Raw genomic sequence first — 12,397 nt, forward strand, 5'->3', positions numbered from 1 at the left:
TTTATTCTCTTTATTTTCTTACATATTTCAAAGATTGCTTGTGAAAGTCATATGGTTATTACATTTGTGTAATTTATAAAATTGATAAAAGATTTAAAAGTTTTTCATTTTAATTATCATACAAAGCCAGCTGTTTGGAGACTCTGTTTGCAAAACAAAGTGTTGTATTTTACATTAGATTATTAATGAAAAAAACAGCAGAAGATGGTAGAAGCGACACCTGGGTGGACTTCTGCTATAGTGAACTAGCAAAAATTATGTTACATTTAAGTGTTAAAGTTAATTGTATATTAGTCACTAAAATAGTTTTCATATTTGGAGGTTAAAATCGCTAATTATAGCACTTATTTTGTTCATATGGATATCTGCTTATTTTTTTAGTTTTCAAGACTTACTTCATTTAAACATTTGAAACACTGAAGCTCTTCACTCAGAACCCCTACCAGAAAAATGCAGTGTCCAACAGGGCAAACAGAGGGGATTTGGTTCAGTGGTAGGACAGTGCACAAAGCACGTTTCATCCAGCTTGAGCAGTGGGTCCAATAGCATGGCTCTGAGTCCCCAGGGATAGTAAGTCCTCAGATAGCAACAGTGACAAAAGATGGAGGTTTCAGAATCTACCCCACAGAATGGCTGAAAAAGAACTGCTTGAGCCTCCAATTCCAGCTGGTTTAGATTTAAGAAGGTGTTGAAGAAAAAAGGCACAGTGAGGTGTAGAATTTAGGGTTTAGTTCCCCATGCCATTGGCTAATGTTGATTGCAGAAATCACAAATCAGCTCTGAAAGCCATAGAAATTCTAGATCCAAACCTTATCAGGATTACTACATACTACAGAAGGTGATTACTACAGAGGGTGATGCTGGCTCATTCTCTTTCTCTATCTCTGTCTCTCCCCCTCTCTCTCTCTTTCTCTCCCTTCTTCCCTCCCATTCCTCAGCATTCATCTCCAGAGATTGTTTTTTACTGCATATGAAGTTTGAGTCAGTCCTGCTTGAATACTTCTCTGACCCTAAGTAGCATGAAGAGGGAAACACAGCCTTGCTGTTCCTGAGCCTCAAGGAGAATCACTTGGGTCCTTTAAGTTGCTCTTACATGGAATGGTTTTGATTTTGATAGATTAACTTTCGTGTTATTGGATGGCTGGAAAAAATTCAGGTGTAAGAGGAAACATTAGTGAAAATATTTGATGAATATCTGTAGCACTCCCTAAGTTACCTATTTCTGATTCATTCTGATTTGCCAGGAGAATACCTGATAATCTAGGAAAAAGTCTTCATGAATTCCTGTGCCCATAATACGCTCTTCCTGGGACTTCTCCAGTGGCAGAGAAGCATAACAAGCAGGATATTCAGGATCCTGACAAACAGGGCAAATAACATTTCAAGACTGCCTTCAGCATTAGCTAAAGTGACTTGTTAGGAAAACAAAAACAAAACAAAACAAAACAAAAACAAAAACTAAAAAGTTCTGTTCAAACATAATTTAAGATTAATAAAAGAAATTAATCTAATTAACTATCTCTAGTATTTGTCTTGAATGATTTTTAAGCTAATAGTAAAGAAATTGTAAAAGCCATCTCTTGTCACCTTAAAATGTACGACCTGAAGTATAAGACAGTTTGACTAAATGTGTGATTCTTTTGAAACCAGTAGGTAACAATGATTGCCTGTAGCTTCATTAACCCATAATCTAATCTTATTAACATGTAAATTAAAATCTGTTCTAAATTGCTTTACATCAAAAGGACTGTGGAGGAGGAGAAAGAAAAGTTATCTCTGAAATCAGAAGTTCACATCAGTTTCCTCTGAACATGGATTGAACCTAGTGCCAAACAGGGTGCAACCATTATCTGCTTAATTCTAAGTAAAAGAAAAAGAGAAAATAAAGCATAAAATCAAAATAGTTTTAGGCAGCATTTTCCAAGCGGACTGGGGAGAACCCTGTCACAGATAACATGAGGAAGAAAGTAAGAAAGAAACCAGATGTACAAGCTCAGGCTCCACCACCACTTTTCGTCATCTGCTCAAAAAGTGCTTTGTTTTGAACACTTTGTTTCACGGATGATAGAGTAGATAGATAGATGATAGATAGATAGATAGATAGATAGATAGATAGATAGATAGATAGAACATTTTCAAACCACTTCCAACCATTCAAACATCTTTTTGTTTGGTGATCTTTCTGTTTGGTGATCACAAAGCCATTGTCTTGTGTGAACAGATCACCAAACAAAAAGATGTTATTTCATTGCCTACAAATGTATAACCAGATCTTTCGCGTTGTCTTTCCAAAAGTGAGGGAACTGTTCTAATGTCTTAAAAATAAACAACCATGACTCACTTTTGACTTTCTGTCTCCCAAGCAAAATTGGTGGAATGGGCCTCAATTTTGAAAATTAATGGGAATTAGTTGTGCCTTCTCATAGTTCCTCTGCAGAGGGCTTAATGGGAGAGTACCACCATCAGGGAAAACAAAGACATTTTTGTAAATTGCATTTTTCCTCTAAATTCAGCTGATCATGACAATTTTAATATCAATACTAATTTCAAATTGAAATACATCCCAGATCAAGGATTTTTGCTTCAGGATAATATGTAAAAGATTAATGTACACACAAACAGCAATGGAAAAGCCAGATAAATTTAGAAATCATATACTGAAGGCTGCAATGAGCTGTCAAAATTGTGAAAACTAGATAGACTAAAATTCTAGAAATAGGAGAAATATTTCAAGATGAGCAGAGGAAAAAGCATTTGTACCAATGCCAGGGCCTGGGCTAAATGACATGGGTTGAAAGCTGGCAAAGGAAAAATATAATTACTAGAAAAAAATACTAAACTGCTTGAGGTCAGGAGGGTTGAGTATGGAGATTTGAGGAGCCACCATCACATGAACAGTTTTTACAAGACACTACTGAACCCTTAGATTGTGCAAGAGGCTTCAAAACTATCCTGAAAACTCTCAGAAATCAGAAAATCCTGTGTTCCCATGATGTTCAGACCTGTCCTGAAAGAAAATAGGTGAATCATAGTGGGAGTGGTGAATTGGCATGGAGGACCTGCTGTCACTTTTACCAAAAGGAACTTCGAATTCTGGGTATAGCTAGAAGATGCAAGACTGGGCCCTCAAATCCTAGACAATGGCACTGCTGCAGGACAGAAAAAGACCAGGTGTAGTGGTACTCACCTGGGCTAAAGTGAGAAAGTCAGAGACTTAAGCTCAAAAGTAGTCAGTTTTTAACTCAACGTAATGACAAAATTAGAAGCTTTGTAAAGTGGAATCATAAAGAGTTAACTTTAAATTCTTGAAAGGAAGAGCTGATTTTTCCGTAGTCCTTTAAGGCTCAAGAGACAAAAACCTGCCAAACTTTCACTTGAAGGACCTAGAAGACTACCACCTAAAAGAGAATTAATTAAAGGCAGACTGAGTTTTAGGAAAACTACTACTGTGTCTTGATCCAGCCCCATTCTAAATTGGATACCATAGCTAGACAAAGACATCATAAAAAAAGAATACTACAGGCCAATATCCATAATGAATACAGATGGAAAAAATCCTCATCAAAATACTAATAAACCAAATTTAACAACACATTAAAAAAATTATTCACAGGCTGGACACAGGGGCTCACGCCTGTAATCCCAGCACTTTGGGAGGCTGATGCAGGCAGATCACCTGAGGTCAGTTGTTCAAGACCAGCCTGGTCAACATGGTGAAACCGCATCTCTACTAAAAATACAAAATTTAGCCAGGCATGGTGGCGTGCGCCTGTAATCCTAGCTACTTGGGAGGCTGAGGCAGGAGAATCGCTTGAACCTGAGAGGCAGAGGCTGCAGTGAGCCAAGATTGCACCACTGACTGGGTGATAGAGTGAGACTCCATCTCAAAAAAAAAAAAATTAATTCACTATAATCAAGTGGGATTCATTCCTTGGATGTAAAGATGGTTCGACATACACAAATCAATAAGTGTGATATACTACACTAAAAGAATGAAGGCTAAAAACTATACAATCATCTCAGATGAAGAAAAAGCATTAGACAAAATTCAACATCTTTTCAAAATAAAAATACTCAACCAATTAGGTATAGACATAGAACAAAGTTTTAATAATTAAAACAGCATGGTACTGGCATAAAAAACACATTGAACAATGGAATGGTATGAGTAGCCAAGAAATGAACCCACACTTATACAGTCAATTGATTTTTCACAAAGGTGCCAAGTATACACATTGGGAAAAGAACAGTCTCTTTAAAAAGGATTGGGAAAACTAGATGGCCACATGCTCAAAAATGAAATTGTGCCTTTATCTCATACTCTATACAAAAATCAACTCAAAATGGATTAAAGACAAACATAAGAGCTGAAACTGGAAAACTACTGGAAGAAAACATAGAAGAAAAACAGTACACCAGGCAAAAATTTTTTAGATTTGACTCCAAACGCACAGGCAACAAAAGCAAAAATAAACAAATGGGACTGCATCAAACTAAAATACTATGATTTTTATACACTGTCTAGAATGTAGTGAAAAAAGAAGTATAGCATTAAAAAGGAAGATCATGTGATCAACAGTAAGAGAAACAAAACAGAAAACAGGAGCAGAGCCACAGATAATTCAGGTATTTAAATGAACAAAGAAGAAATTTCACTATAATTAATATCTTCAAGAAAATACAAAAGATAGACAATGTGGGCCCAGCACAGTGGCTCATGCCTGTAATCCCAGCCCTTTGGGAACTCGAGGTGGGCAGATCACCTGAAGCCAGAAGTTCGAGACCAGCCTGGCCAACACAGTGAAACCCTGACTCTATTAAAAATACAAAAATTAGCCAGGCATGGTGGTGCATGCCTGTAATCCCAGCTACACCAGAGGCTGAGGCAAGAGAATCACTTGAACCCAGGAGGCGGAGGTTGCAGTGAGCCAAGATCGCACCATTGCACTCCAGGCTGGGTGACAAGAGCAAGACTCTGTCTCAAAAAATCAAACAAACAAAAATAGACAATTTGATTAAAACAATAAGAAATGAAATCATAGAATTTAAATCAATGAAAAATACATTTAAATCTAGAAATAAATAAATACAATATTTGAAATAGTTTGCTGAGTGAATTTGAAAGCAGATTGAACATGCTTTAAACAAATAATTTAACTGGAATATAAGATTATAGAAAACGCGGTCACTGAATCTGAAATAGAAGAAATAACAAAATACATAATAGAATAGATTGTCAGAGATATTAAAATCATGCTCAAAGGGTCAAACATATTTGAGCCCACAACCTTCAAAGACACACAAGTAAGACTTAGAGGTGACAGAATGACAAGCCATAGTGATGGCAACGCGGGCCCTTCACAGTGCGGAGGCGCGGGTGGTGGTGGCAGGAGCGGCTGGGGGAGCAGCAATGGCTCGGTGGGTCTCCCGTGCCCCGCGTCCCGGAAGCAGACGACTGAGCTGCCGCCACTGTCCGGCAGCTGGGCTGACCTCATGGGATCCGCCTCCCCCCACCACCCCACCGCCCCCCCACCCCCACCAACCTTCCCCGCCCAGAGCCCAGAGCTTCTGCAGTCTGGACCCTGGCCCCACGTCACTTCTCTCATTGGCCTTTGCTGAAGGGAGGGTGCAGGGAGGACGCAGAGCTGGGGCCATGCTTCCAGGCGGTGCAGGAAGTGGGAGCGGCACCACTTCGGGGACCTGGCCAGTGCGTTGGTGCCAGGTTCCTGCGCCTCAGGGGAGGCTCTGCTCAGGGCCACCCAGGGCTGCGTCCCCAGGTCTGCCCCTCATCAGGGTGACCACCAGGCCTGACACTCGCCATGGCAGGGCCTGGGCCCACAATCTGCTCCCAGAGACTCCCCGGGCAGGGCTGAAAGATGAGTAAGGCGGGGTAAGGGGGAGCTCGATACCAGGGAGACAGGAGAGCTCACATAGACGTTGTCCCTTCCCAGGACACCAACCTGGGGCCAAGCGAGGACCTGGAGCCCCTGCCCCAAGCTGCAAAGGGGTACGACCGGGGCTGCACACTCAATGGAACCAGCTGGAAGCCGGAGGCAGGCCGCAGCTCTGCCCTCCTGTGCAAGTCAGGACTGTGGCCTTGAGCCTCTCTGCACTCTTGGGCACCTGGAAACCACCCCCACCCCTTGCCCTTGCAGGCTCAGAGGTGTCTGCTCCCACTGCCAGGCCTCTCTCTACTCCTGGAGCCCACTCCAATTTCAGGGCAATGTTGGGGTTGAGCCTGGGTGCTGTCACAGCCCAGCTGGGTGTGTGCACACTTGGGCTCTGCTGCCTCGGCCCCCTCCAGACTTTGAGCACCGACAAGCATGACGGGGGTGGACCGGGGTGGAAGCAGGGGAGAGAGGTGCAGGTGTAAGGAGCCTGGGCACCATGGATGGTGGCAAGAGGCAGATGGGCTCCTGGGCAAAAGGGGGTGGGGCCCAAGAGAGGCCCCTCCTTCAGGCCAGGGAGGGCCTGGAAGCTGTGGACCAGGCTGCCAGTCCCGCAGACCGGAGTGGGGACTTGTGGGGTCTTCTCTTGGCCGCCCATGGCCGCACATGGACCAATCATTGCACACTTCCTACCCTCTGAAGTCTATAAAAGCCTGGGGCTCAGCCAGAGCAGAGGATGGACAAACAAGGGACAATCAGCTGCAGAGAGCACTTACCCTCTCAGCAAAGAGCTGCAGACAGGACGACCTGCCTGCAGAGAAGAGCCACCTTATCTAGGGCCTCCTCCCTGCCAAGCAGATGGGAGGACCAGCTACAGAGAGGTGGTATTCTCTCTGCTGAGAACTGAACACTTGTAGAAATGATAGGCCTGCAGAGTGCAACTACCCTGTCTGCTAGGAGCTAAACACTTGTCAGGACACCCTGGCTACAGACAGGAGTTGCCCACTGAAGGTCTTCTCTGAGCTGTTCTATTGCTCAATAAAGCTCCTCTTCATCTTGCTCACCCTCCATTTGTCTCCTCATTTTTCCTGGGAGCAGCACAAGAACTCAGGACCCGCAGAATGGTGAGGCTAAAAGAGCTGCTGTAACACAGACAGGACTGAAATACGCCCCTTGCTTGCCGTGTTGTGAGTGAAGAGGAGTGAAGAGCTGTAGCCCTTTGGGGAGCCCAGACCTGGGAGTTCCCCAAGCCAGGGCTGTGATTACCTCTTTGGGACCCGGTAGTTTCTGGTATCGCCAACCTTCCGGGTGCCACCACATTCCCTGGTGCTAACCAGGGAAGATGCCTGCAGTGTGCCTGGTACCGCCACAGCCTCACAGAGAGCTGGCACCCATGCCAACACCTGGAACTGCTTGCCCCCTGGCAGCAGCCAGTGTGTCTGACTGTGCAGTAGCCAGACCCCATGTTCTCTTACACACAGCCCTCGACACTCCATGCCTGACTCCAGTCTCCCTTGGTGGTATGGGATCCAGGCTGGTAGCATGAGCTGAACACAGCCTGCCAGATAGAGTGGGCAGAACAGGCCCAGTGGGCCCAAGCAAAACCTGGGCAAAGGCACCACTGGCCACAGGTTTTCAGGCAGCAAAGTGACACCTCAAAGAGACTGTAACAAGAGGAAAATGGAATGAAAAATAGGGAGAACTGGACCAAAAAAAAAAAAAAAAGCCACCTTAAAATTCTACACCAAGCAAAAGTATCTTCCAAAATAAAGTTGATTGATTTCAGGAACCAAAACTGAAGCAAATTTATATAATCAGTTCTGCACTAAAAAGCAAATTAAAAGAGTATATCAGACAAGAGAAAACAGGGCCAGATGGAAACAAGAAAATGCAGGAAGAAATAAAGTACACAAAGAAAGAATGAGAAGGTTAATATATATAAATGAACACTGATTGTACTAAACAAAAAAAGTAATGCTCCATGTAGGTTGAAATTCATTGATAACTAAAGTGCATGGCAACAACATGGAAAGAGAGAGAGAAAGCAAATGATATAAATGTAAATTCAAGTAGAAGTGAGTATATGGTAAAAATAGTAACTTGTTTTAAACAATTCAAGTCAAGAATCAATGCTGTCATCTCTAGATAACCAATTAAGGAAGAAGAAAATATAGCTAACAAAATCATAGAGAATGAGAACAAAATACTAAAAGTAACATGGGCAGGGCGCGGTGGCTCACACCTGTAATCCCAGCACTTGGGGATGCTGAGGCCGGCGGATCACAAGGTCAGGAAATCGAGACCATCCTGGCCAACATGGTGAAACCCCGTCTCTACTATAAATACAAAGAAATTAGCCGGGCGTGGTGGCAGGCGCCTGTTGTCCCAGCTACTGGGGAGGCTGAGGCACGAGAATGGCGTGAACCTGGCAGGCGGAGCTTGCAATGAGCCGAGATCGCACCACTGCACTCCAGCCTGGGTGATGGAGTGAGACTCCGTCTCAAAAATAAAATAAAATAAAATAATAAATAAAAATAAATAAACGTAACATTATATTTATACAAAGTAGGAAAAAGGAGCAAAAGAGAATCATCCAAAAGTTTGGCAAAATAGAAAACAAAGAATTTTAAAAGTTAATAATGAGGAGGAAAAGAGTTAAAGTGCGGATCACGAGGTCAGGAGACTGAGACCATCCTGGCTAACACAGTGGAAAACCCCGTCTCTACTAAAAATACAAAAAGAAATTAGCCGGGCGTGGTGGCGGGCGCCTGCAGTCCCAGCTACTAGGTAGGCTGAGGCAGGAGAATGGCATGAACCCGGGAGGCAGAGCTTGCAGTGAGCCGAGATCGCGCCACTGCACTCCAGCCTGGGTGACAGAGCGCCACTGCACTCCAGCCTGGGTGACAGAGCGGGACTCTGTCTCAAAAAAAAAAAAAAAAAAAAAAAAAAAGAGTTAAATAAGATCCTAGAAGAATGGAGAAAATGCTAAAATTAATAATTTTTATGGGTTAAGGATCTAAGTTATTAAGATAGTCACTAAAAGAAGAGTAAAGAATGTATAGCTAAAAGGTTAATAAATAATAGGAATGGAATGCTAAAAATAATGTTTCATCAGTATGAAAGAAGTGAAGGAACAAAAGTGGAACATAAATAGATTTGTCAAGTATAAAGCCAATAATAAAACGAAGTTCAGAAATAGGCATTTAATGTACATAATAAAGAGAACAATTCAACAGAAAGTAATACAACCTAGAATAATTTTCACTGAAAAACTTGACTTCAAAATTGTTTAAGAACTCCCAAAATGAGAAAAATAAATCTGAAATCATTGTGAGAGCTTTCACGTAACTAATAGCTCACCAGATCAACAGAAAATATATGAGTAAGGACATAGGAATTGAGTACCACAATTACAAAATAATTTAATTAATATATTTAATACATAATGGAAATGAATTCACATTTTTAAAGTACAAATGAGAAATTTACCACATAAAGAAAATAACTGCAAAGTTCAAAGAATCAGAAACATTTAATGTATCATTTTTATCACAATTAAATTAATGCAGAAATTAATAATTTAAAAAGACCATAACTTAACAAAGTATTCTTAAGTAAGTCGTAATTCAAATGTAAAATCGACAGATGAAATAAAAACTAAGAAATGTAGAGTCAAGGAAATAAACAATTGAGAAGAAAATGCAGTAAAATATGTAAATACATATCTACTAATGTATTAAACATAATGTAGTATACAGATGTAGATAGATATCTAAAAATAGGTATGATAGAGAAAAAGAGCAAAGTTAAAGTAGTTTCCTTAAAAAGAGTAGTAAAATTGACATTGTCCAAGGTAACCGTATTGTAGGGCTACAAAACAAGTCTCAATAAATTTAAAAGGACTGAAACAATACAAAACATCTTATCTGACCAGTGTAATGAAGCTTGAAATCAGTAACATAAGGAATAATGGAGAACTCACAAATATTTGAAAATCACACAAGATGTTCTTAAACAACCAATGGGTCAAAGAAAAAAAATCACAAGGAAAATTAGAAAATAGAGATGAGTGAAGTGGTAACACAGCATGCCAAATTTCTGAGCTGCAGCAAAAACAGTAGAGCTCAGAGAGAAATTTATAGCAGTAAACAGGCATATTTTAAAAAGAAAGAAAAACATCAAATCAATAACCAACTTTACATACACCTAAAGGAAATAACATTTAAAAAAATACAAACTAAACCCAAAGCTAACAGAAGGAAGGAAATAATAAAGATTAGAACAAAGGTAAACAAAATAGGAAAAAGGAAAGCAGTAAGAGGATTAATGAACCTAAAAATTGGTTTCTTGAGAAGATTAGCAAAATTACAAGCTTTAGTTTGACTGTCCAAAAAATAAATAAATAAATAAATACAAAATACACAAATAACTAAAATCAGAAATAGAAGTGGGACAGTGACAGTCAGATTTTTTTAAAAAGATTATAAGAGAACACTATAAGAAATTATATGCATCATCAGGCCATGCGCATTGGCTCACACCTGCAATCCCAGCACTTTGGGAGGCCGAGGATGGTGGATCACAAGGTCAGGAGATCAAGACTATCATGGCTAACAAGGTGAAACCCCGTCTCTACTAAAAATACAAAAAATTAGCCGGGCATGGTGGCGGGTACCTGTAGTCCCAGCTACTGGGAGGCTGAGGCAGGAGAATGGCATGAACCCGGGAGGCGGGGCTTGCAGTGAGCCGAGATTGTGCCACTGCACTCCAGCCCGGACAACAGAGCGAGACTCCGTCTCCAAAATAACTAACTAACTAACTAAATAAATAAATAAACAGAAATTATATGCATCAAATTTAACAGTCAAAATGGCATGGTCAAATTTTTTAAAATATGTAAATTACCAAAACAGACTCAAGAAGAAAGAGAAGGTCCGAATTGATCTATAACAAGTAAACAGATTGAATCAGTCATGAAAAATATCAAACAAAGAAAAGACCAGGTGGCTTTACTTGTGACTTTTACCAAATACTTAAAGAATTAACAACAATCTTTCTCAAACTCTTTCAAAAACTACAAAAGGAGGGAACACTTCCTCACACAGTCTACAACACTTCCTTACACAATCTTTAAGACCCTGATACTAACCCAGAAAAGAATATATTAAAAAAAATCAGAGATCAATATTTTATATGAATATAGATGCATAATTCCTGAACAAAATACCAGTAAACTGACTCCAATAGCATATTCAAATGATTATAACCAATGACCAGGTAGAATCTGTCCTAGGAGTGCAAGCGTTCAACATATGAAAATCAATCATTGTAATGCACCATAATTATAGAACAGAGGGGAAAAATAGCACACATCATCTCAATTAACTAAGAATAGTCATTTGACAAAATCCTTCATATTAAAAACAGTCACCCCCTCTCCGGCCCCTGCCGGAGAATACAGAACTGAGACCCCAAAGAGAATAATCTCAACATGATAAACTACATTTATAGAAGCCCACAGCTAGCATCACACTCAGTGGTGAAAGTCTACAAGCTTTCCCCCATGATCAGGAACAAGATGAAGATGCCCACTTTTACTAATGTTATTCAATATTTTTACTGGAAGATTTAGTGAGAACAACCGGGCAAAAAAAATAAACAAATATAATCAAAATGGGAAAGGAAGAAGTAAAACTATGTTTATTTACAGATAAGTGATCCTACATACAGAAAATTCCAAAGATTCCTCAGGAAGATTGCTAGAGCTAATAAAAAAATTCAGTAAGTTTCAGAGTACAAAATCAACGTGCAAATATCAGCTGTGATTTTGTTCAACGGCCATGAAGAGTCTGCAAAGGATATTGAGAGTAATTACATTCATAATAGCATCTAAAAGATTATACCTGGGAATAAATTTCACCAAGGAAGTGAAGTACGTGCACACTGAAAATTACAAAACATTACTGAAATAGATTTAAGAAGCCTAAGTAAATGGAAAGACATCCTGTGTTGATGAATAGGAAGACTTACTATTAAGACACAGAATGCCTATTAAATTTCCTATGGCTTTTTTTGCAAAAATAGAAAAGCCATTGCTTAAATTAATATGAAACTTTGTAAAAGAACAAAGTTGAATACTTACTTCCCTGATTTCAAAATTTACTGCAAAGTGAAAGTAATCGTAACAGTGTGATACTGGTAAAAACAGAGACATGAGACCCATGGAACAGAATTGTAAACCCAGAAATAATCCCGTACATCTGTGACCAGCTGATTTTCGACAAGGATGTCATGAACACTCAATGGGTAAAGCATAGTATTTTCAACAAATGGTGTTGGCACAACTGGATTCCACATGCAAATGAATGAAGTTGGACATCTACCTCATATCATATATAATAATTAACTAAAAATAAATAGATGACCTATATATAAGATAATAACATATGATGCTTAGGAGAAAATATGGGGGTAAATGAATCTTCATGACCTTAGATTTAGAAGTGGAT

The sequence above is a fragment of the Pan paniscus genome, chromosome 7 (assembly GCF_029289425.2).
Source record: "Pan paniscus chromosome 7, NHGRI_mPanPan1-v2.0_pri, whole genome shotgun sequence".
NCBI lineage: Eukaryota > Metazoa > Chordata > Mammalia > Primates > Hominidae > Pan > Pan paniscus.